The sequence below is a fragment of the Lissotriton vulgaris genome, chromosome 4_1, assembly GCF_964263255.1.
Source record: "Lissotriton vulgaris chromosome 4_1, aLisVul1.2, whole genome shotgun sequence".
Taxonomy (NCBI): domain Eukaryota; kingdom Metazoa; phylum Chordata; class Amphibia; order Caudata; family Salamandridae; genus Lissotriton; species Lissotriton vulgaris.
The window spans coordinates 480,449,137-480,473,685 of NC_141691.1; the positions used below are offsets into that span (position 1 = coordinate 480,449,137).

The 24,549-nt window shown below is 46.7% G+C and overlaps 1 protein-coding gene across 1 annotated transcript in view; it reads left to right on the forward strand.

Annotated features, from left to right (window-relative positions):
* The first annotated feature begins 13,196 nt into the window (after positions 1 to 13,196).
* Positions 13,197 to 24,549, forward strand: part of DRP2 (dystrophin related protein 2) — a 1,191,281-nt gene continuing 1,179,928 nt past the window's right edge. Inside the window, exon 1 of the mRNA XM_086964637.1 lies at positions 13,197 to 13,655. The gene's annotated coding sequence lies outside the window, so the exon portion shown is untranslated. The remainder of the gene's footprint in view (positions 13,656 to 24,549) is intronic.

The window sequence follows — 24,549 nt, forward strand, 5'->3', positions numbered from 1 at the left end:
AGGACCCTCCTAAGGTTCCGACACCTTCAGGGTCGGTCTTCTTGGCCAGGGCTCCCCTGTAGCAGTCAGGATGGGGCCACAGAGCGGATCACCGACTGTAGCTCCGATTCAGGCTCCCATCTCAATCGGCGTCAGGCCACGCCCCCCTAGACTTCCTGTTATTAACGACAATTTGAGCCATAGGTCTGCTATACAATTGGCGCACCCACTGACAGAAGATCGGACCGAATCCCATTTTCTCAAGCCCTGTGAAGAGATTAGGCTCCTCAATTGTGTCAATTGCCATAGTGGCATCTAATGAGGCTATGACCGCATCCTCCCTTATGGTTGAGGCCCTACCAAGCACACCGTGCAGTCTGCAAGACATATATTTTTAATATGAAAAGTTATGACAACGATTTACAGGTGTAGTTGCCTCTGAGGTTGTTAAATAAATAATTCCAAATATATATATACATACATAGAGGGTCCCTGGGTCAGCCCTCTTCTGTCTGTTTCAGCGTAATTTACTTTCTGCTTGTCCCTATGACAGCATACTGCATGTGAGCAATATTTAAGCCCATTTCTGCCATTGGACCTATTGGCTTGTGAGTACGAGCATTTTGCCTGATGAAGGGTACAGATCTGCCTGGAAATAAGTGTGCCTTAGTATCTGGGCTGGTGGCCAGTTCTTTAGTTTTCCATTTTTCTTTTATCAGTCTTCTTTCATTTCTTTCATTATACCCTTTTACCCCAGTCAGTCACACTGGACTGCTTGCTTGCCGCTCATTCTATCTGTAGTGCGCTGCATTCTCTGCATCCATTATTGTTAACTGGGCAGCCATCTTTAAAGGTATTGTTTGTAAGGTATCATTGTTTTACCATTCCAAGATAGTAACCATGTTTAGAATAATTGGGTCTGATTCACAAACTTCACTTTGCAGTATGTTTTGTAGTACTAAAAATCTTACATTTATCTAAACCTATTTGTGTGGATTTCTATGCCCTGACTGCGGACCCTTTGCACACCTTAATATAGGTTTTAGTAGTTGATGTGTGAGGAATAGAGGGGAGTGGGTGGGAAAAGGAGCAGGTTTACTATTAAAGGGTATGGGATAGAGCGGAGTAAGAGGGGTTTTTAGAGGGTCGGGAGAGGTTTAGAGAGAGATGTCAAGCAGCCACACAAAACAAAGCCAATTGCTTTACCTGTAATGCACACTTATGTAGTGAGTTTACACTTAGAGTTTTGTGACTACTGATAGTAGTAAACTTACTTAGGTGTAATTGTGCTTGTAACATACTATACACTTTAGAATTAAATTATGGCTATCCAGGGCCAATGGTGGCTCCTCTGCTAAGGCGGAGGAGCGTTGCCCCTACTGCCAGCCTCAAAACTTGAAAAATAAAATATTTTAACCGGATTTAATATTGGTTTACTATTCATGTTCTAATCTTGGGGGAGGGATCATCACAGGGGCAGTCAGGAGAGGTAGTGGAGGGCACTAGTATCAGTTTGCATGTGTGTTTGGCCGGCTGTCTCAGGCCTGCCAAACCGATATGCGCACTGAGCTGTCTCCAACCCAGCTGTGTTGCTGAGTTGGAGACAGCAAAGCACAGGTTGCCGGCCTCACTGGGAGCGCAATTACTCACTTATCAGGCCAATCCTGAAGCAGCTTTCAAACATGAAAGCAGCATCAGGATTGGCCGCAAGGGACACTGGGAGCCTGTGTCGCAGCTGCAGCAAGACTCGAAGTAAGATTCAGAGCAGAAAAGCAGCGGGCAAGCCTAAGGTAAGCTTTTGTTTTTTCCTTTCTTTTATTTCTGTTTTCATCCCATTTTCCCCCCACCCTGTTGTTCTGCCCGCACAAAAGCCACTACTGCCCAGTGCAATGTTTACTGAGTGGCCCTCTTGGAATAGTATTGTGCCCAGTTTGTCATTGTTTTTACTGACGCAAGATGGCCAACACATTGCCTCTAATGTGACAGCAGAGCCGGTCTTTGCTGGGATAACGTCCTGGGTGAATAGAAATGTGGCACCTTCGCTGCTATGGTGAATGCAATTAATAGCCAATTCCGCCTTGTTGATGGGGGAAGGGATTATTGGTGTGTGGCAGAATGGATTTTAAGCCCTCAGAAGAATGAAACGGGGGAGTGAATTTACCATGACTCAAACCTGAGAACACAAGCTTAAACACATATTCCTGAATTGAGCACATTAGTCACCTAACCACTAGTTTTATATCACATTCTTATATCCATCATTTTGGACAATAGTTCTTTAAACATTAGTGATTAATTTCTGTTTTTATTTTGTTTATTTTTCTTAATGATACCATTTACTAAAAAAGTAAAGATGTATAGTATTAAGACCTAGAGCACAGTGTTTTCTAATTTTAAATAACTTGCCAATCTTCCAGCTGTATTGTCACAACCAATTAGTAAATAATGTTTGCAACCAAACAATTGACACATTTTCTGCATGTTTGATTTTTAGCATATATTTTTTGACTTTCAATCCCCCCAGTTCTTTTTATATTTAGCAGGATGGTTAACCATCTCAAATGTGAGGTTTGCTTTTTAGGCATCCCAGTTCAGTAACAAAGATGAGTCAGTGTTAAAGTAACACTTTATGAAAACAACACCATGCTGGTTTTGATCCAGCATTGGTCTTTGGTAAAAGGGCGCACTGCTGTGTCGGCTCATACACCTGATATAAATAACTATGACATTGGAGTTTGCCTGTAAAGAGAGAACGATCCAATGGTAATTGCTCACAGCTACAGCAGCCAATGAGTGTGTTGTGAGCTGATTAACAGGGGAATGACACAGCACCCACTGGGTGGGGTTGGTGGGGTGCTTATCTATTGACTCTCTTTCTGTGTAATGAAGGGCTTGGCTTGTTTCTGCCAGGCAGCTAAACCCAGATGCACTGAAATTATGCGATTTTGCTGCACAAATATGGTTTTGGCACATAAATCATCTGCTGCATAATCTGTGGGTTTTAGCAACAAAAAAAATGCTTCCAGCTCAAACAGACCAAAAGTTACTAAAAATGCAGAAAAGCATGTTGCCACGAAGTGGAATGCCCTTCACAAAGATAATTGGTTACCTTTCTGTTGCTCATTGCTGTAATATGGTGTCAAATTGGCACTAATGATGTGAATCGTTTGCGAAGATAGTGTTAAAACAATAGTTAGGTAACATTATCCCAAAATATGGTGCATTATGCTGCATAATTGTTCATTATTCAATGTAATATAGCCAACCCTGTCACATCATTTGATTTTCCCATGCAGCATAAGTCCACTGGTCTTGGCTAAGCCTGTCTATGTCAGCAAGAGGCCCTCATGGGCATGACTGAGATAAAAGGTATTTTCTGCTGCCCATAGACATTACAAACTTGGATTCTGTATGGGAGACAACTGAACTTGCTTGTTGGACATGATGGGGCAGCCTGGTGTGGCTTTTGTGGGTGGAGTTTAATGAAAGAGAATTGGATTTCCTGGATAGCAAAAAATTGGATGTGGTCTCTGATAGAGCGCGCAGTTCACCCGACTATTTTATTACCAAATATGCACACTTGGGCCCATAATTTATTTTCCACACTTATTTAATCGGGTAACCTACACTCTATTACCAGCAACCCTGTTCCTTTCTATTTTTCTCAATGTACCTGACTTACCAATCCTCGTCACAGGTACCTAAGATCATAATCAATCAAGGATCTAGCTGAAAAGTTAAGCAGTCATTACAATATAATATCAATTACAATTGTTTGCACTCTTTATAATAACCACAGACTCAAGAAGTTTTGAAAACCTTTATCTAATCATCATCATCATATGTCATGAGCATAAGATTTACACAGATCAGACTATCTATGACTAGAATCAGAAATAACGTATAGCTATGAATAAGGCAGAGAATACTAATCATTTGGAAATCGAAAAATAAAGGGAAGGTGAAAATAAGGAACATGCTAATTTAGATAATCAGACTTTCACAACTTCACTAGAGGCGGGTAAAGAAAGGGAACATGCTATATTCAAAATAGACGTTCGTAATTCACTAACTGTTAAAAGGAAATAAAACGTATACAATCTGATTTATCCAGATATAGCTTATTTACTAAAGGGAGGGTAAGAAAAGTAAGATTTGTTATATAGAAACAATTTAGATTTGACTAAAGGTCGGTAGAAAAGTGGAACATGCTAATAAACAAACAACGCATGAAAATCTAATTCATAAAGGGACAGGGGAGAAAAAGGAACGCATGCAATTATGCTTTGCAATATTCAAGAATTAGAAATGCAAATATACATAAGTAATCACCCACACAGACGTTATATTTACCTAGGATAGAGTGAAGACCAACCCTGGCCACGGGTCAGTTTGGAAAAGACGGGAAGGAACCCTCAAGGTGCCAGTAGGCGAGTAGGTACAGCTCATGGACAGTCAGGACAGGATAACCCCAGAATTTGGATCAGGACTGGGTTCACCAAAGGGTACGACCAACACCCGCAGCTTCGGTTGCAACACCTGCGCTACTCCCTTTCTGCAAGGAATATGCCATTAACCCCGATTGGGTTGTCGAACCTCCCAGCAAAGTGCTTCGCCAGCACTTCTAAGTCTGCATAAACCCTGAATGGGTTTCTCGAACCTTCCAACAGAGTGCTTCGCAGCTCTCTGAGTTCAGTCACCTATAGAGTGCGTTGGGTCAGTGACAGGTCAGCTATTCGGACAAGTTGGACAATTTCTCTAGCTAAACCTACGCTAGTTATACTGTTTTTCGGGTCAGTGTACCACCCCCCAAATGTTGCAAGTGTAAGGATCCCAAATTTGATTGGACAAAGGAGGAGGTTAGGTCATCACACCGCCTAAAATTTAGACTTTCTCATGCTCCTTATTTGAATCTTCTACCCGCCCCTCAAATTTTACTTTCCCATGACATATGTTTTCACATAACAATGGTGAATATAATTTTCATACACAATTGTTACAAATGTAGTACAGTTCGGCTTCTTCGACTAGGTGAGAAGGCTCTCTCCCAGGCTCATCTTGGCTTGGGTTGCCATCTGGCTCCCGTCCAAAGGTCATTTCTATGGAGACTCGCAGATCTCGCGCAGACTCAGATTCAAGCAAGATCACGTTAGAACAGGCCAAGTTTTCGAAGTGTTACATGAAATGGAAAAGAACAGTTTTAATACATTGGAATAAATGATTTCCCTATATACCATGAGTTGCTATATTATTCCCATTACTTTATAATAACTAAAGCATTAAGTTTTAGGCAGAACAGACAGCTTTGCGAAAGCGGCAATGCAAGCTTGAAGCATTTGTGAACACAAAGCGGCCATTTTAGCTGTATTGCGCATGAGCAACAAATTCCCACCAGAACTGTGAGTACGTCACGTCACATGGGTATGACCGACGCATGCGCAGTCTAAATTCCCGCATAGCAGCAGCCATTTTAGTGGCAAGCGTATTAGGTTTAATAAACACATAGGCAAGCGTCACTGGGACACCCTGTGTAGAGTAAAAATGTGCAAAATTAGTAAGACAAACATGTTGGTTTAGTTTATTAACATTATTTGAGGTTCTTGATACAAGCAAGTCGCTCAATGTGCGAATCCTTGCTCCATCAATGTCTCCATTTGAAGTCCATGTCTGAGACGTGCTTTCTAATCGCACTGTGTTACCCTGGGCAAGTTACTTCATATTGCTTTCGTTCTGTTCTCATCTTCCCAGCATTTGTGTATCTGATTCACAGGTTTCAGACTATTAAAAATGTAGCAGCGAGACTGATCTTGAATTCCTTTTCAACAGTCACCCCATATCTGAAACTTTTGCACTGATCACCAGTGTCTAAAGGCATTTAAATTAAAGCGGTAATCTGTGTGTAAAGATTTTTTTTCAAAAGGTCCTGTCTATATAAGGAAAGGTATTACGCCTTAACACCAAGCCAGATCTCTTAGATCTAACAAGCTTCTGTTGCTGCAGGTTCCCATTGTAGGCAAGGACAAAAGACTCGAGGTGGCAGATCCAGCGCTTCCCTCGCTTCTAAGCGCTGTACTGGCCTCTTTGGCTGTGCAGCGGGCTCCTAATGTATCTATATAAAAAAAATGAAGATGCTTCCATTGGTATCCAATTCGGGTGCCGCTTACCGAGGAAATCACCTTTTGCCACGATGATTGACCCTGACTTCTGCCTGCACTCTGAGGCTGTTTTGTTCTTCCGCCACCTTTCGCGACACCCGCTCCGCGGGTGCCGCTCAAAGACTAACCTTGCAGCGGCGAGGATCGTGTCAGCTTCCCTGCCTTCCATCTGCTCCCTGAGGCTGTTTAACCTGGTGTGAGCGGCTCCGCAGTCGGCGGAGAGCACACTCGCTCCCAGTGGATAACGGCCCAGGTTGAGGACTTTGGTGGGATCACAGCGCGTGGAGCCTACCGGGGGACTGCGAGGACCAGCATCCTCCATTCTACACAGCTGGTGCCTCTTCCCCCGGTCGGCCACGCCCTCAGCTTCCAGCCATAACTACCTCTAGCAACACTCGCTGCTCGGGTGCCGCTTACCGAGGAAATCACCTTTTGCCACGAGGATTGACCCTGACTTCTGCCTGCACTCTGAGGCTGTTTTCTTCTTCCGCCACCTTTCGTGACACCCGCTCCGCGGGTGCCGCTCAAAGACTAACCTTGCAGCGGCGAGGATCGTGTCCGCTTCCCTGCCTTCCATCTGCTCCCTGAGGCTGTTTAACCTGGTGTGAGCGGCTCCGCAGTCGGCGGAGAGCACACTCGCTCCCAGTGGATAACGGCCCAGGTTGAGGACTTTGGTGGGATCACAGCGCGTGGAGCCTACCGGGGGACTGCGAGGACCAGCATCCTCCATTCTACACAGCTGGTGCCTCTTCCCCCGGCGGCCATGCCCTCAGCCTCTTCGTACTTTACAGGCGCATTGCACCACCGCGACGTGGGTCGCGCGCGGGACGGAGCTCGGGGCGAAGACCAGGCAAAGAGCGGGCCGTTTGAGGCCGTTCGAGTACGGGAGAGTCCGGTCCGGGCCCCCCCCCCTTTTTATTGCTATATCTGGCATCCTAATCCACGGAGCAATGAGCACTAGAGAAACCCGAAGCAAATCTACACTAGCCGCGGCCGGAGCCGCAAAGGGCCCCATTGACAATTACTTTGTCAAAGCCGGATCTCTTCTGATTGAGGAAATTGAGGTTTTGGAAAGAAGAATTTCCCAGGAAATTGACTGGGTTAGAAGATCTTCAATGGGGCCAATGGCTCAAGCCAGAACCCCGGAGGGGAGGCCTGAACTTATAATCAACAAAATGACTGACCAGGTAATACACCAACTACCTAATGTAACAACCACTGACTCCGATTTTACAATCGAGGCTCCCAGTGAATTTGAGGACATGAGTCTAATGGCCCCCCCAAACACCCAATTGCCTCAAACCTCACCAGGAATGCTTCACCCAACACTTGACCCAAAAACAGTGGTGGTTAACGACAAAGAGTCTAGCCCCGATAGAGATAGGGGGGTTAGGGAAGGTGCTATACAAAAAAAGAGGGGGGGTCAAAACAAAGAAGCAAATAGGTTAAAGTCTCCAAAATCCAAACCATGAAGGGAAAAATGGGCAAAGGGAGGCACTACAGTTATTAACCTAGAGAAGCAGGGTACAACAACTCCCCCCCATAATTCATAGTACAACGGTACCACCACCGGCCACAAACATCACTCTAGTGGATATCTCCAGCGATGACATCACACTGGAGGATATTGGCACACTTCTCAGGTCGCTATTGAGCCCCATCGAAGCTCGATTGATCAAGATCGAAGCCAGGCTAGTTAACATCGAAAAATCCACTGTGCAACTAGCTGATTTGAAGAAACTTGATCCCAATGGAGCTAAAATAGTGAAAGGGGGCCCCGATCCAAAGTCCAAAAAGGGCAACGAAACCACTACAGTTGTAAAGAATACGATACCCTCTACTGACTCCCACAACTCACAAGCCATCCCTAACAAGACACTCCAACCCCCGCCCAACCTCAATACCAACAACGCCCCTCCACTAACTCCACAAATATTAATTGCTACTCCATCTGCCATCCCCCCACCTAAAGATACTGCTCCTACCCAGACCAACACCAAGGGCGATTCAACACTTATGGGAGAGAAATCCAACCCCACCCGTAAACCAAAACCTGTTAACCTTCCTCCAGAGGCAGCCCCTTATACCTTAGTCTTGGCAGGGGTTCCGGAATTAAAACCCATGACATCAGAATCAACATCCTCACTCAGGAACAAGGTCATCAGCTGGTTATCCACATACAGACCGCTCCCGAGAGGAATAACCAGTGACATTTCTATGGTCAGGCGGGCTACGTGGGTGGGATATTCTAGAAAATCATTTAGGGGAGACTGCGTCTTGGTCACCTTCATAGAGCCGGGCACAGCTGCTTACATTTGTGCCTGGGCTTCTGACGACCAAGGCAGCAATATCCAACCCCTTCCTCTCTCACTCTTCTATCCATCAAGTTTATATAACTTGGAGGATCAGAGATGGGGGCATCATCAAGAGTTGCTGGACGACTGGGAAAGTTGTCGCAGGGAGAGAAGCGCTCCACTTCATCACAGGGGAAGACCTATAGACCACTTTCCACCGTATGGGGAGGAGGCAGGCTGGGAAACTATCACAAGGAGGAGGGGAGGCGGGGGAGGATTTATGAGAGGAATTCCAGGGCCCCACAGAATGCATTATCCAGCCCATTTTCCAACCTACAACAGATATAGTAGCTTGGAAATGGTGGATTGACACTCGGATAACGAGGGGTGTGAATTGTCCGTATCAGAACGGATAGGGAATAGTTCGCTCCCAGTTCCCATATCACACACAATGGCACAAAATGTATTGGAATTAAATCCAGCCCCAGAGCCTATCATAGAGGATCCAATTGTGATCCACACCAATCAAAGATCGGCTCTGGGCCACTCATCCCCAATTCAGATGGCCACCTCAGAGATTAGTGTCGTCAACACCATCACCAAAGGCTCATCTACTAGCAAACCATACCCCTTAACTCTGATTTCATGGAACGTCGCAGGACTAGCCAGTAAAATTGACTCCACAGAGTGGGGTTCCTTTATTGGCTCCAAAAATATTCTACTTTTTCAGGAGACCTGGGCGCGTGAGGAACTCTTATTCCAGGGATATGCAGTCTTTTCTAAACCCGCTAAGTGGGGGGGGGGAGGGGCAGGCCATCGGGAAGACTCGCGACATGGGTAGCAACGGATCTAGGCTGCCAGGCTACCTGTTTGGAGACAGACTCCGACGATATTCTGGCCGTCCTACTAGAGTGGCCAAATTCTTCGAAATTGGTAGTTGTCAACATATACTCAAGGCCAGTACCCACGTCAAAAGAATCCAGCACCATAGAGCAACTCTCCGTGTTCCTTGATGGTATTCCCTGGGAACTTGCATGCCTGGTGGGAGGTGATTTAAACTCACAGTATGAACCACTATCAGGCCTACGTGATGGCCCCTCCTTCGAGGAAGATTCACGTTGGCTTGTGCCTGCGACAGTGGCTCCTCCCCCCAGGGCCTGGACCCCCCTGGCCTTGCAGATAACTGCCCTCACTCTAAACCAAGGTTTAAGGGCCTGCAATGGTCTTTGTAAATCAGACACATCAAGTATCTGTGCTTACAATAAAACTGGCAGAGAATCGAGAATAGATTATATCCTTTTCAAATTATCAATGTGGTCACAAGTAGTTGATTTTAAAGTTATTGAGAGAAGGGACAGTGACCACAATGCCCTGGAACTTTCCTACATCTCACCAGGGAATGATGCTACAATGCTTGGTATGGACAAAGACAAGTCAGGACTCCTATTAGAAAATAACCGTAGAAAAGTCAGGTGGGAGAATTTGGCCACCAGCAGAGACAGAATACCAAAACTATATGCAAGGATCATCCCGCTTTTGGAGAAGGCTTTTCAGATAGGGAAGGAGGTGGAAGGTGCATTAAATAGAGAAAAGCTTGCTCAGACACATGCAGATCTAATTAGTACCCTAGAGCTAGATTTGTTTTCAAAGCCTGGGAAAAGAATATGTCCCTCAGCCAAGACGACCTGGTACAATGCTACCTGATGGGAATCTAAGGCCAAACTGCTACTCGCTATTAAGGGGGGCAAAAGCAGGGAGGAAATTCAAGACAGGAGAAGATCCTATAGAAAGCTCCTGGTGGATGCGAGGGCTGAATGGGATCAAGAATATTGGGAAAACCTCTCAAGATCACTAACCACCAAAGACTCGCGTAAATTCTGGCGTATAGTCTCCAATGGTACAGAGGACTTATCCTCAGCAATCAAGCCTAATATAGCTCCTAGCTTATGGCAGAGTCATTTTCAGGCATTGTACTCAGCAGAAGAAGGGTCTCCCAACATTCCAAACAGTATGTTAGTCCCAGGTCCAACTGGCGACCCTTTCACAGAAAAAGAGGTGAGGGCGGCTATAGCTGGGCTGTCTGCAGGGAAAGCGCCCGGTCTTGAAGGGGGAACCTGGGGACCTATTTAAGCAGGAACCAGGGATATGGGCCCCATACCTTACATTGATATTTAACGCTATTCTGGGGGGTATGGAGGTCCCGGATACTTGGTTGGGTGCAGAGGTGGTTCCAATTTACAAAAAGGGGTCCCCTCTGCTCCCAGCCAACTACCGTCCAATCAGTCTTATTGATATATCCCAAAAGCTTTTTGGGAGACTGATTTTGGACCGGCTACAGGATTGGGTAGATGAGACGGGTATCCTGACTCCCTATCAGGCGGGATTTAGACAGGGGGTCTCCACAATAGACCAAATTTTTAGGCTGAACCTTCTATATTTGAGGACAGCTGTAATCGAGGGCGGTACTTTGTATACAGTCTTTGTAGACTTGCGTGCCGCCTTTGATTTGGTACCTAGAGCGAAACTATGGAAAGTTATGGAGGAGTTGAATGTCCCTGGAGATATCTTGGCAATCCTGATGAGATTGCACTATAACAACTATGCCCACGTTAGGTGTGGCAGAGGTGGCAACTTAACCGAAAGGTTCCCCGTTCGCAGAGGGGTAAGACAGGGTTGTGTGCTTGCACCGACCCTGTTCTGCCTCTTTGTGAACGGGGTAGTTGCCCACCTGACCAGGATTCCCAACACTGACGCTCCAAAACTGATTGGCAGCAGGGTGCCTGCAATTATGTTTGCAGATGACACCCTGCTGCTGTCCAAATCCCCTATGGGCATTCAACGTGTTCTGGACGGGCTCTTACAGTTCTCTTTAGACCGGGGACTTGAAATTAACCCACAGAAGACCAAATACATGATTCTCAATCCCAAGCCCCATAACCGCGCACCGCCTAGGTTGGGAACAGTCCAATTGGAACGGGTGCACACAATTGAATATTTAGGGATCACTCTTAACGAAAATTTAACATGGTCGGCCCACCAGTCGAAAGTGAACATCAAACTGGTACAGTTGGCGGGTGGCACTATGAGACTGGTGAACAAATCCCCCTACCGGCCACTTAGCACCATTATTCATATTTACAAAGCCCAAGCCCGGGGGGTGTCACATATGGGGGCGAGTTGTGGGGTCATATTCCATCATCTAAATTATTAACAACTGAGAATAAATTCCTAAAACAGATTGTTGCTCTTCCACAGAGTACTCCACTACTCCCGCTTAGACTGGACTTGGACATTCGACCAATAACGGAGGAGCTGGGTCTTAAGCCTTTGACATTCTGGCGGCGTATATGGAGTAGCCCAGACCTTTCAAACTACAGAGCTGAGTTACAGGAATTTTTAGAGTTACCCAATGTCAAAAGAATTCCGTGGCTGACTTACATCAAGGGAACGCTGGAAGCAATCGGACTCCCTGAACTATGTCTGGACCCACTAAACATCTGTCCAAAGATACCGAAAAAGGTACTCGCGAGAGCTTATTACGAACACATGCTCTTCAGAGCTTCAGAGGGTACCCGGGACGGATCATTGTCCAACCAGTTCATAAAAACAAAAGACTCCTATCAACTCGAAAGTGTCTTAGATGCCATTACTCCACCATTAACTAGGAAATTATTTCTCCAATGGAGATATGGAACTCTTCCCCTAGCATCATTTACAGCATCCTGGTCTTCTAGCTCCTCTTCAGAAACTTGCCTGGCATGTGCACACCCAAAGGAGAACGACGTCCATGTTGTCTTCTTTTGCAGGGGCTATGAGAGGAGCAGGAAATACTGGCTAGTCCCCCCTGCTCAGGAATCTGGGATTCAGAACTTTTTTACCCGCTTATAGAGTTTTAAAGATAGATTTATCCCCTACTGTAGTATTTGCTCTATCCAAATTTTTAACCTCTATGTGGTACGCCCGAAGTCGTTGTGTAAAATTGCTTGTGTAAAAGACTTGAAGACTTGAGATAGTTCTAAATTTGTGGCACATCTCCATTTTTAGCTTTTTATCTTGATCACTAATGTTGTTTAATACGTTTTTAAACTTTGTATAGAATGTAATGCACATCTTTTATGATCTTGTGATCGAAATAAAGATTTCTCGAATCGAATCGTATGCCAAATGCTCCTTATTCTGCTGAGCACCGGGCGCTTCTTTGAAGCGGTTGTTTGGTGTATAAGTGGCTTTATTATTTGATAGCCTCGGTATTACACGAGTACTAACACGGACGCCAACATCCTTGCTCTTATTTGCCTCTTGCCTATGCCAAGGCAGAAATGTACTTTTGTTTTCCTGTTCTTGTGGACCAATCAAATTAACCATCCCCGGCGCCGCCGTCCACGGAGCACAGAAAGATGACGCGCGTGGTCCCTGTGGACCGTCCGCTTCTCCGTGTAAATCTGTGGTCCGAAAAACGAACCGAACTATAAAAACAGACCTGTCAGACTGATCTTGATTCGCGATGAAAATGGAAGGTAGTGTGATATGTATATTATAAAACGCTAAAGGGAAAATCTCACTTTGTGGCAGATTGTTAAGGAAGGATGCCTAAGCCAAGGACGCTCTCCCGCTGGAAAGAAGCGCAGCACTCATTCAGCAGGTTTTAATGTTCCCTTCGCTCCTCCCCCGCCTCGTCAATCCCCCCTCCGCTCACGGTGCGTGTGATGCTCAGACTGTCACTACTATGAATGACTACCCGTGTGCTCGGCTGTAGCGTGGAGTTGATTTCCATAGACGGATATGTCTCCACAGCAGCGCCGTGAAGACTGCCTGCGGGGGCTGCTCCAGACAGAGCCCACCAGAGCCCGCAGCGCGCAGAGGGGACGGCGCTGCCTTCCGTAGACAGACCTGGACCTCTCCTCTCCTTCACTCACCCTTCCCCTCACAGCCACACACGGGCCGGGAGGCTGCTGCTGCGCCCCTGCCTCCCTCCCACCCCTCCGGTGTGTTTACTCTCATCCCTCCCGGCCCGAGCTCGTGGCAGGTTGAGGCCCCCGCCGCATCCCTTCCAGCAGGGTGCTGCTCCCCAGAGGACGGAGGGATGCTGCGACTGACTCCCGCGGATGTGATTGCATAGCAACACTGGAGGAGGAGGGGGCTGCACGCGGCGAGCGCCGGTGTCACTTCTCTGCTGATTCACGCCGCGCGCGGGCGCCCCGGACCCCTGCAGCTGACAGGATCACAGGTAGGCCTCGGCGCGAGGGCGCCCTCGCGGCGCTCCTGCTGCACCGTCCCCGCGTGCAGGAAACTTGCAGGGGGGGGAGGACATGGCGCGCGCCAGGCTCCGGGTTATGTCATTCCCACAGTTGAACCCACGCTGCGGGGGCCACGGGCTCGGCTGTGTGCCCTGTCTGAGTCTGACTGATGCCTCAGCTCTCTGTTACCCTGTTCATGACAGTGGCCTGTTTTATTAGCCAAGGAGCGTCTCTTTTGGGAGCAGCAGAGTACAATGGCGGGAATGGGTAGCAATAGAAGCAAAGACTGACAGGACTCCTCGCAGGCACATGCGATGTGGAATAAATGAGACAGAAACAGGTGTTGCATTCAACCCGACTGTGTTTAACTATATGGCTTATTTTTGGTCTGTGTTCGTAGCTGTGTTTTCGTGTGACAATCAGTCCTGTTTGCACTAACTAGCCACCTTAGTTACAGGGTGTTATGAATATAGAGATTTGACATTGTTTTTAACTCCATGCACACTTAGTTGCGAATGTGAGCAAAGAGGCCATATATTGTATGGACAGCAATCTGAGGCGCCCTTTCGTTCCTTCTGAGATCGGCAAGGCTAGGTTGTAGTGCTATTTGTACTGTGTAGTTGTTTATCTCGACCATTTGGTAACCACAAAGTATGGTGTTTAAAATATACTACAGTAAAACCCGACACAGCAGACCATAAAACAGGCCCACAAAGAACCCCCCAAAACGAGCTGTGAGACCAGCCAGACAGTCCTTCGGGCACTGCTCGATTACTTTCCTCACACTACAAACATGTTTTCCACCCCCTTGATTTCAGTAGGACAAGCCACAATCTCACCCTCCTTGGAGAATCGAAAAGCTGGGAGATATCAATCCCAAAGGTCAGGCAGGGACTGTCGGATGAGACCTATATGAGGCCCCCCCCCCCCCCCCCCCGCTGGGCTGCCCTGCCTCTTTGGTCATGTCTGTCATATAACTGCTTTGCCCTATTACCAGTGGTGACGTAAAGGATTGCATTGCGTGTATTGCCGCCTCGGTGTTAGCACGTGAAGAGCGGCGAGAGACCTATTCACCCCGGGGCAGGTTTACAGCGGCGGCATTACTGCGAGTTCACTCCAGCCTGTATTTCTCGTCAGGGGCTCGTTTGTTACCGTGTCAGGGCAGCTTAAGCCCCGGGCCTTCTTTGATGTCTCCCCTGACCGGCACACGCAGCAGGAGTCTGACCGAGGCGCACAGTGCATGGGCCGAGCAGAGGCCAGGCTCCTGGGTAGACCCCAGCCCGTATTCTCTGCCTCTCATCTCTGACCGTCTCTTCTGCCCTCTGCCTCTCACCACAGCCTCCCTCAAGTCTCTCCTCCCTCTCTCTCCCCCTCTCCCCCTCTCCTTCTCTCTCACTCTCTGTCTATGTGAATAATATTGCATTCTCTTTCTCACTGTTCTTTCATTCTTCATTGCTCACCTTCTCCGTTTTTTCTTCCGCCGTGTCCTCTCGCCATGTTTGTGTCTCTCTCTTGCTTCTGTGTTTCTCCATATTTCTGTGTCGCTCTCTTGCTTCTGTCTCTCCCCAGTTTTTTGCCTCTCTTGCTTATGCCTCACTCCCTGCTTGTGTGTGTCTCTCTCTTGCTTCTGTCTCTCCCCATGTTTCTGACTCTCTCTTGCTTCTGTCTCTGTCCTTGTTTGTGTGTGTCTCTCTCTTGCTTCTGTCTCTCCCCATGTTTCTGACTCTCGCTTGCTTCTGTCTCTGTCCTTGTTTGTGTGTCTCTCTCTCTTGCTTCTGTCTCTCCCCATGTTTCTGACTCTCTCTTGCTTCTGTCTCTGTCCTTGTTTGTGTGTCTCTCTCTCTTGCTTCTGTCTCTCTCCATGTTTCGGTCTCTCTCTTGCTTCTGTCTCTCTCCATGTTTCGGTCCTCTCTTGCTTCTGTCTCTCTCCATGTTTCTGTCTCTCTCCATGTTTGTCTCTCTTGCTTCTACCTCTCTCCATGTTTGTGTGCCTCTCTTGCTCCTGTCTCTATCCATGTTTGTCTCTTTTGCTTCTACCCCTCTCCAAGTTTGTGTCTCTCTCTCTCTTGCTTCTGTCTCTCCCCATGTTTCTGACTCTCTCTTGCTTCTGTCTCTGTCCTTGTTTGTGTGTGTCTCTCTCTTGCTTCTGTCTCTCCCCATGTTTCTGACTCTCTCTTGCTTCTGTCTCTGTCCTTGTTTGTGTGTCTCTCTCTCTTGCTTCTGTCTCTCCCCATGTTTCTGACTCTCTCTTGCTTCTGTCTCTGTCCTTGTTTGTGTGTCTCTCTCTCTTGCTTCTGTCTCTCTCCATGTTTCGGTCTCTCTCTTGCTTCTGTCTCTCTCCATGTTTCGGTCCTCTCTTGCTTCTGTCTCTCTCCATGTTTCTGTCTCTCTCCATGTTTGTCTCTCTTGCTTCTACCTCTCTCCATGTTTGTGTGCCTCTCTTGCTCCTGTCTCTATCCATGTTTGTCTCTTTTGCTTCTACCCCTCTCCAAGTTTGTGTCTCTCTCTCTCTTGCTTCTGCCTCTCTCCATGTTTGTGTCTCTCTCTTGCTTCTGTCTCTCTCCATGTTTGTCTCTTTTGCTTCTGTCTCTCTCCATGTTGTGTGCCCCTCTCTTGCTTCTGTCTCTCTCCATGTTTGTCTCTTTTGCTTCTGCCTCTCTCCATGTTGTGTGCCCCTCTCTTGCTTCTGTCTCTCTCCATGTTTCTGTCTCTAGCTTCTGTCCCTCTCCATATTTCTGTCTCTCTCTCTTGCTTCTGCCTCTCTCTATGTTTCTGTGTTTCTCCCTTGCTTTGTCTCTCTACATGTTTCTTTGTCTCTCTCTTGCTTCTGTCTCTATCCAAGTTTCTGTGTCTCTCCCTTGCTTTGTCTCTCTACATGTTTCTGTCTCCCTCTTTCAAGCGGATAAGCTGTTAAATAAAGAAAGCACCATGGAACCAGATATTCTTGTACTCACTGTCTGCACCTGAAACACAGTCTCCCTTCTCATGTCTGGCCTGTCCGCGCACAGTCCATTTCACTTTTCCCCATAAACTTACACAAAAAGTCCACATATTTTGTATCCTCCAGGGGCTGTCGTCTGCAAATATAACCATCAATAAATATCTTTAGATTTCCGTTATTCTTGGGCAGCAGACAGCATACACACACCATTAAGGTGTTCACTTTTCCAGAGTCTCTGTTGGCTTGACGTGGGTGTTTGTTAGTGTACTCTGTTCTTCTGCTCTTACCCAGGGGCAGACCCATAGGCACACACACCTAAGTGTACGAAACCTTTTTCATGTAAGTATTGTGTCCAATTACTCTTCATATTTCCCTTTCTCGGTACTCACTCTCTCTGCTATTTCTGTTATTTTTACCTGTTAGCCATCTGGTCTTGTTCGCTTTCTAGCTGCCTTGTGGTGTTCTTTGGCATATTCTATTTAAATCGCCTTTCATTTAATCCTCCCTGTAGCATGCTCTCTGTAGCAGTGGTTTGTATTCCAGAGTCCCACATTAGCTATTGTATTTGACACTGCTCTGTTTTTTTTGTTAATGCAGTGAGCGCTCTTCCCTCTGCATTTTCCTGTTAGGGATGTGCTCACCATTCATTACCGAGGAATCCCTTCTATTTCTCAAACAAATTCCTCCCTGATTTCACACGGTGACAGCGCCGCAAGAGCAGATCCAACAGTTGCTGTTCCACTGGCAATTCTCTGGAGAATTCCACTCACCAGTTGGAACTGGTTTCTAGTTCTACTTCTGGTTGTTTACTGATATCTAATGAATTGTGTTAGTGCCATATTCATTAAACAATACAATGCTCTTTTTGTTTTTTCTGCGGGTTGTCCATGTCCCAGTTCATAACTAGGTCCAAATACCCATGTGCCACAACATGATGCCAAAGAAACCATTTGATAATTATTCAACTGAATTACATAACTAAAAGCAGCACCAACGAGCAGAAAACAAGTGGAAAGAAACTATTGTTGAGATTAATTGTTTCCAAAACACATTACTTGCATATTAACTTGAGAACTGGAACCATAGAATCAACTCAACTTATTGCATCACATCTTGAGCTCCAGAGGAGGGCTGTGGCAAAGCCCATCTTGCCACTGTTTCTGGGTGAGGATTACGCTAGAGATCTCTTTTTTGGTGTTTTGTTATTTATTTTTGGGGCAAGCATACTTTACTGCAATAAGTCACTTGGTACGTAATCTTTACAGGATCGTGATTGATTCCACACGCTGAGATGCCTTCTGCAAAGCTTTAACAATATTTAATATTTTCTCATAGGTAGACTGTGTTCTGCTAACTTTGTAAAGTGCACTGTTGTCTACAGCGCTTTGGATGCACAATAGAACAGTAAAAAAATGTAAAATAAATAACGTTACTTCCTCATTGCTAACCGCTGAATGTTGGTTTCAATTTTTATTTATTTTATTTATAAAGTTTTATATAGCGCAAACATGACCCACGAGGGTATCAGAGCACTTTACAATGCAGTGGTTTTAAAAATTAGATGATTGGGGTAATATACATACATTCGAAATTCGACTTTCAATACAAAAGAGGTAGACAGTGGTATATGGATTGCATAGGTGGCTAATAGTGATCACCATTAGCCTGGTGGAGTAGATAACTTCAGCAGCGGAGTCATAAATTGACTAAAACATGTTACTATAAACATTGACAAACTCCCCCCTCCATCCCCAAGCTCATCAAAAGTCTCTCAAAATCTTTCTTAGTGCTGTTGCAGTGAAATTTGAGAGACTTTGAGAGACTTTTGATGAGCTGGGGGCGGGGGGGGGGGGGGGGGGTGGCAGTTTGTCAATATTTAGAGTAAGGAGCCACTTCTGTACTTAAGCAATTTTGTTGTGATTGTCAACAGTCGCGTTCGGTAGTGGGTGTACCCGCAGGGCGTTGATGTGGGGGGGGGGGCAGGGGCAGGGTGGGGGGTAGTAATGTATGGATTACGGAGCTTTACAGGTAAGTAAACATTTAAATAAATAAAACACATTTTGTTGCATGCACTGCATCCCCAAATGCGATGCAGTGCGCGCAATGACATTTGTTTTATTTATTAAAATGTTTACTTACCTGTAAAGCTCCGTAATCCATACATTACTACCCCCCGCCCTGCCCCTCCCCCTCCTCACGTCATCGCCCTGAGGGTAGACCCACTACCGACCCCGGCTGATTGTCAAACTCTGTTTCCTTGGAGTTACGCGTCATGTAGGCTTCAAACATCCCGGTTTGGATGAAGGAGAGAAAATTCTTTAGGTGATATTGTTGCTATCAGATGCAATTTTATGCTAGAGTTGAGTTTTATTTACCTACAGGTAAATCTTAATGTCGTTTCCAGCCTCGAATACACTGAGAGTTTTTGTACATAGGTAGAGCATGACCTGTGATAGGATGGCACTCTTGGATGTGGTGTGGGTCACTGAAATGCTTTCTGATTCTGAGTGTCTCTACTACATAAAGTGTTCCATGAGCACAACACGCTCGTCTGCCCACTTTCAGAGGGTGCTGCTTCTTTCTACCACTATAGTAGATTTTCTATGCGTGCGGCAGCTTTCTCACCACGGGCATCAGCTTTCTCAACGCAAGCAGTAACAACCTGCTGCGACTGCCCGCGTTGAGAAATCCCTCTGGGAGGTGGTCTAGTGCTTGATTTTTTCGCTCGCCAACTTATCGTTGGTGAGCCATACATGAGAAAAAACTCTGCCACGTGGCGTATCCAAAACTCTGTGCTCCAAGTGGAGCGCAGGGTGGGCAAAACTCTGTGATCTCCACCGGAGGAGAGGAGTTTACCACCCACTTCTAGACAGCACACCATTTACATAATGCAGGCTAAGGAGTTAATTTTGATAACCTGTTTTTTGTTGATCAGACCCACTTATGAATGGTGCCATCAAAGCTCTTAAGTAAAGTCAGGATTTTGAGAAAGTCTAGATGATTAACTGTATCGAATGCAACTATTATAGGGGATTGTCCACCACCTCATTAGTGGTTGTCTCCAGCAGCGGCTCTCAGAGGAAATACTGTGGGGTGGTGAGGCAGGGCAGGCTGGGGGGAGGGGTAGTGGAGTCGGACATACAACGGCAAGGAGTAAAGTAATTAAGTAAATTAATACAACTATTTATCTTGCGATCGCTGCATCGCCAACTTGGTCATGCAGCGATTGCAAGGTAAGTTGTTTTATTTATGTATTTACTTACTTTCAGGGCACAAGTCCTAAAAAAAGAAGTGGGCTGACGCTGTCACCGGAAGTGACATCACAATAGGAAGTGACGTCACGAAAGGTGACTAGCTCCTCGTTCCAGAGAGGCCAAAGAGTGAAGGCCAGCTGTTTGGCAGGGGGGAACAGCGTCCCCCCGGTAAAATAAGTGGGGGGACGCCGTCCAACCGCGTGGTACCCCGACTCGAGCCCTGCTTACTTTACTCCTTGCTGTCGTATGTCCGACTCCACTACCCCCCACCATGCCCTGCCCCACCACCCCACTGCATTCCCTCTGCGAGCCGCAAATGTGTTTTTCACTGTATGCTGCTTCATTGTTCCTGGATATATTTACATTGTAGTGTAAGCAACATAAGAATTCTTACCACTCACACTACCTGGTGATTTCTCTCCACAAGTGATATTACTAATTATGTCTCCCCACTTGCCTGCCTTGAGATCTCAGTCGGGGAAGCGGTATAATGTTGGAAATCAAAGTCTATAATTGATAGTGTTGCTTCAAGGGACGTGTTTTTTATATTGTTGTTCGCGAACATGTGTCTTGTACAGGAGAACAATAGCCTAAAAGCCATCTTGTGATGGGTTTACATTGTTCTGAGTCTTTGTGAGAGCCCGAGGTGGTGGGTGGAGGCACTAGAGATGTTTTCATGTTTTTTTCCTCAGTTATCTCCCATGTATATCCTGTATATCCTCTGCACCATGTAAATATTATTTTCAATAAAAATCTACTGAAATAAATGTTGTGTTGTTACTAACTTTGTCAGTATTGATGCAGTGACTATGAAATTGCCAATAAAAACGTACACTTAAAAATATATATATTGTGAACGAACCTCAATGCAATGTTTGTATTATTCGATTACATTTCTCTTTAAAGAGAATGCGCTTAATGCTTCCTTTCTCCCGTGCCGATGTATTTTGTCACGGGTACGGTATGTACATGTAGATGTGCACAATGTCCCTGGACTCTCCCCTTCCCCCGTGGCGCCCTGTCAATCACACGCCTATAGGTTGGTCTCGAGCCATCACTCAGTCCGTTTATGGTTTCTCATTACTATGTTCCTATTTCACATTTTGGTTTAGCATTGTAAAGCATTTCACTGGCCGCTGAATTTTTCACGGATTTATTTTGCCGTTCCGCGAGGCTGATGCGTGTTTCAGTGCCTAGTTACAGGTGGATTTATTTCCAGTTTGCTGTTTTATGGATGCATGCAGTCAGTGCTGCAACTGGAACAGCATGACTGTGGGAAACCTAAAATAGGGACATTGCGGAGGTGGAGTTAAAGGGGGCGGGCCAGGCAAGGAAGAGTCAGAAGAGATGCATTCTATGGTAGGCAACCTAATGTCTGCAAGTACATATGAATTATTTTTATATACCCTGCTCCTCAGGAAAGTGACAATTAGAAAAGCAATATTAAATTGTTCTGGCATATTTTATTTTCTCTTATAGACTACATTTTACAAAACCCATCACTTTGCTTAACACAAATACTCAACCCGTTTATAAATAAAGTTGAATACTGACGTACAGAATCAAAATTAAATAAAAGAAACACTGCACTCTTACATAAATGTATTCCTCCGCAGATTAACTGATAAACTGCCCCATTGTACCTTTTATCCGCTGCTCCATCTGGGGATGAGATGTGAAATTCCTTACCTGTGCCAAGCCCAAAAACAACCTATTGAAAATGAATTAATTACCTGTCAACTATGCAAATGTCGAGAGCCCGGCCCAGCTCATAAGGAAAGCAATCATGTGACAATATGAACACCTTTAGTTCACAATGCAGCACGCAGCCACAAAGAGGAGGAAATGGCCCCATCAACCCCCTGCTGCTAGCCAGCTGCCCAGTAAAATTCACACAATGCGTGTGAGGGACTGCTGTGATTGCCGAGGGCAGCCTGGGTCACTGTATCGGGGACAGTGGCGGGGGAAGCTGCTGGCACCAGCCAAGAACGCGGTTCCCCAAGCAATAAAACCCACCGGAACGGGAAGCCCGCGCGTTCCCACAGCATTCGAGCGCTGGATGTGTGTCCGTTTTTGTCTGATTCACACACGGTCAGCGAATTCAGGAAATGGCAGGCGCACGCTGAGGCCGTGTTGCTGGTCTAATTTTGGTGAACTATCCAAGTAACGGGGCACTCTAGAGGAAGTTCGACTTTCATAGTAAGGGGGGACTCTGCACGCCCCCTGCGCTAGACTGACAGCCACAACCCTCAGGTTTCAGACTGTCTCTGAGGAGAACTTTCTTTCGGTACATGGCAGCAAACATTGGAGTGTTTAAGACGGACTTTTCATTGACATTTCACTCTGAACATTTATCTGAATATGGGTTGACTGCAAACGGGCAATACAGTGGTCGATTTGTACAGAAAAAAAGAAGTACTGGGGCACTGATTTGCATATGGCCATGCTTGGCAGTTCGGGCTGGACTGTTCCCATGAGGCACAGGGTCAGACTGATTTGCATATGGCCATGTCTGAACTGGGGTGGTGGAGTGAGCTGAAGAACGGTGATGGATTAAACCCAGATCAGTTGACTGGGGGTGAGTGCTTGCAATCTTCAACGCTCCGTCCATCATCCCCTTTGGTTTGGCTCTCCTCTGCAGGGGCGGCTCTAGGCTCATGGCGGCCCTGGGCAGGGAGCGTAGGTAGAGGCCCCGGCCGGGGGCCCCCGCACCATTTATAAGTGCCTCAGGCCTGGCGTGACGGCCCCTGGGGTTTGGCAGCCCTGTGCAGGTGCACAGCTTGCACATGCCTAAGGCCGCCCCTGTCCTCGGAAGGCAGCTTCGACCAGCCCATTTCTCCTGTTAGTGCTGCGTAACACAACTCCAACAAACCCTACAAGTGGGGAAAAGGATGTGGGCCAATGGCCAGGGCTGCCTACTTCGGAGCTGGGGAAACAGGTTTGAGTCTTGGAGTGGCTCAACAACATCCTGTGATTCTGAGTGAATCACTTAATCTCCCTGTGTCTACCAAAAATGAATGTGCTCTTAACTGGCGCTCAAGCGCTGATGTTGATGATTAAGTGCTGGTGCTGAGCACTGGCTCAAATTAAGCATTGATTTATATGTTTTTACATCCTGTAACCCTGGGCAGGTAGGTGAGTTAGAAAACCTTTTCTAGGTGCTAAGTTTCAAGCCCCTAGCACATGCTTGTTCCTTTTAAGATTTCCTGAGTGCCCATACTACTTGCGGCGGAGGAGCGAAATAAAGCAATAAAGCCTTGTCTGTCCCTCTTATGTGAAATTTGGGAGGGATGAGTAGAGGAAGACATAGTTGGGGGCAGGGGCGCAGCTTGGTCAATAATATTGGGGGGCTGTGAGCTTCAGATTTTCCAACTGTCACGTTGGGATATCTTGTAAAAAAACACATTATTTGAGAAGAAGGACATGGGGACTTAAGGGGCAGTGGAATGAGAGAGGATGGCGCATTTTTAGTGTCACTTAAAACACAAAATTTTTCAAACTGATCAACATTTTTAAGGCCTTCAACACAGACCTGAGAGAGTGTGTGTTTTTGTCAGTGTTGGGTATGTAAAAATCTCAAGTGAAATCCCACAGACATTTCATCCTACCCAACTGAAAGCTCGTGTACCAACTATTTACTACGGAGTAACATTTTTAAGGGGGTGTAACACCCTAAACACCCCCTGAAGCTACAGCCCCTGTGGGAGAGCTGGGAAGGTAGAAGCTTGGTGCCTGAGGTAGAACCGAAGGCAGGCCGAGATTTGAAGTCTGTGGGTAGGACGGGTTAAGATTAAAGGTTCATGATAGTGGATGCAGAGGTGGTTGAGAGCTGGAAGGGGGGTAGGAAGAGGGCGAGGGGCTGAGGATGGTTGGTGATGAATACTGTAATTGGGAGGGACGGACGATGGCTTGTCGGTGTAGTCAGTTCCAAGAGGGTTTGAGGATTGGTGGGGAAGGTGGCTGGTTGTGATTTTAGGGGGAAGGGCGTTGAGGTGTAGTAGAGCAGAGAGGGGGACCTTTGGTGAGGACTGCAGGTGTCTTGGACTAATCTGTTAAGTCTGCATGAAGCGTGAGGATCTGGTGTCCCTTTAATCTTCTTCTCAGTACTGCAGAATAAAGGATTTCTCAATGGGCCGGGCCTGGAATTCCAATCTGTGCCCTGAGCTAGAGCCATGGACCTGGTGTGAAAGACAAACATCATCATGTTCACAAACAGCAAGTAAGGCCATCCTTCTGTTTATGGTAGTCTGCCCCCTCCCCGGACTCTCCCCTCCACAGGCTTGTCAAAGAGGGCAGCGGGGATACATCACAGATAAAATAGCATTACACTAACATCTGGGGGTGCACAGGGGCGCTCAGCTTCCACGCCGATGACCGTCACGTCACGCCGCCCATGAGTCCAGACTCTCCAGAGCCACCAAAAAAAAGCAGCGTTGGTAATGGCTTAATATTATGGCTTGTACTTATGGTTACTGGTGGTGGGCGGCTGGGCACTGGCTTGCCTGCCTGCCTGCTTTTATTCGATGGGCGGCCTAGGCCTGCTGCTGCTGCTGCTGCTGCCTGCACTATAACGTTGTCGGTCTGGGCTAACCACCTCAACCGCTGAAGACTCGTGGAGGGGTGCGTGTGGGTGTGCTGGGGTGTGCATTTTTTAAAAAATCTATGCGCGCTGCCTGCCGCACAGCCCTG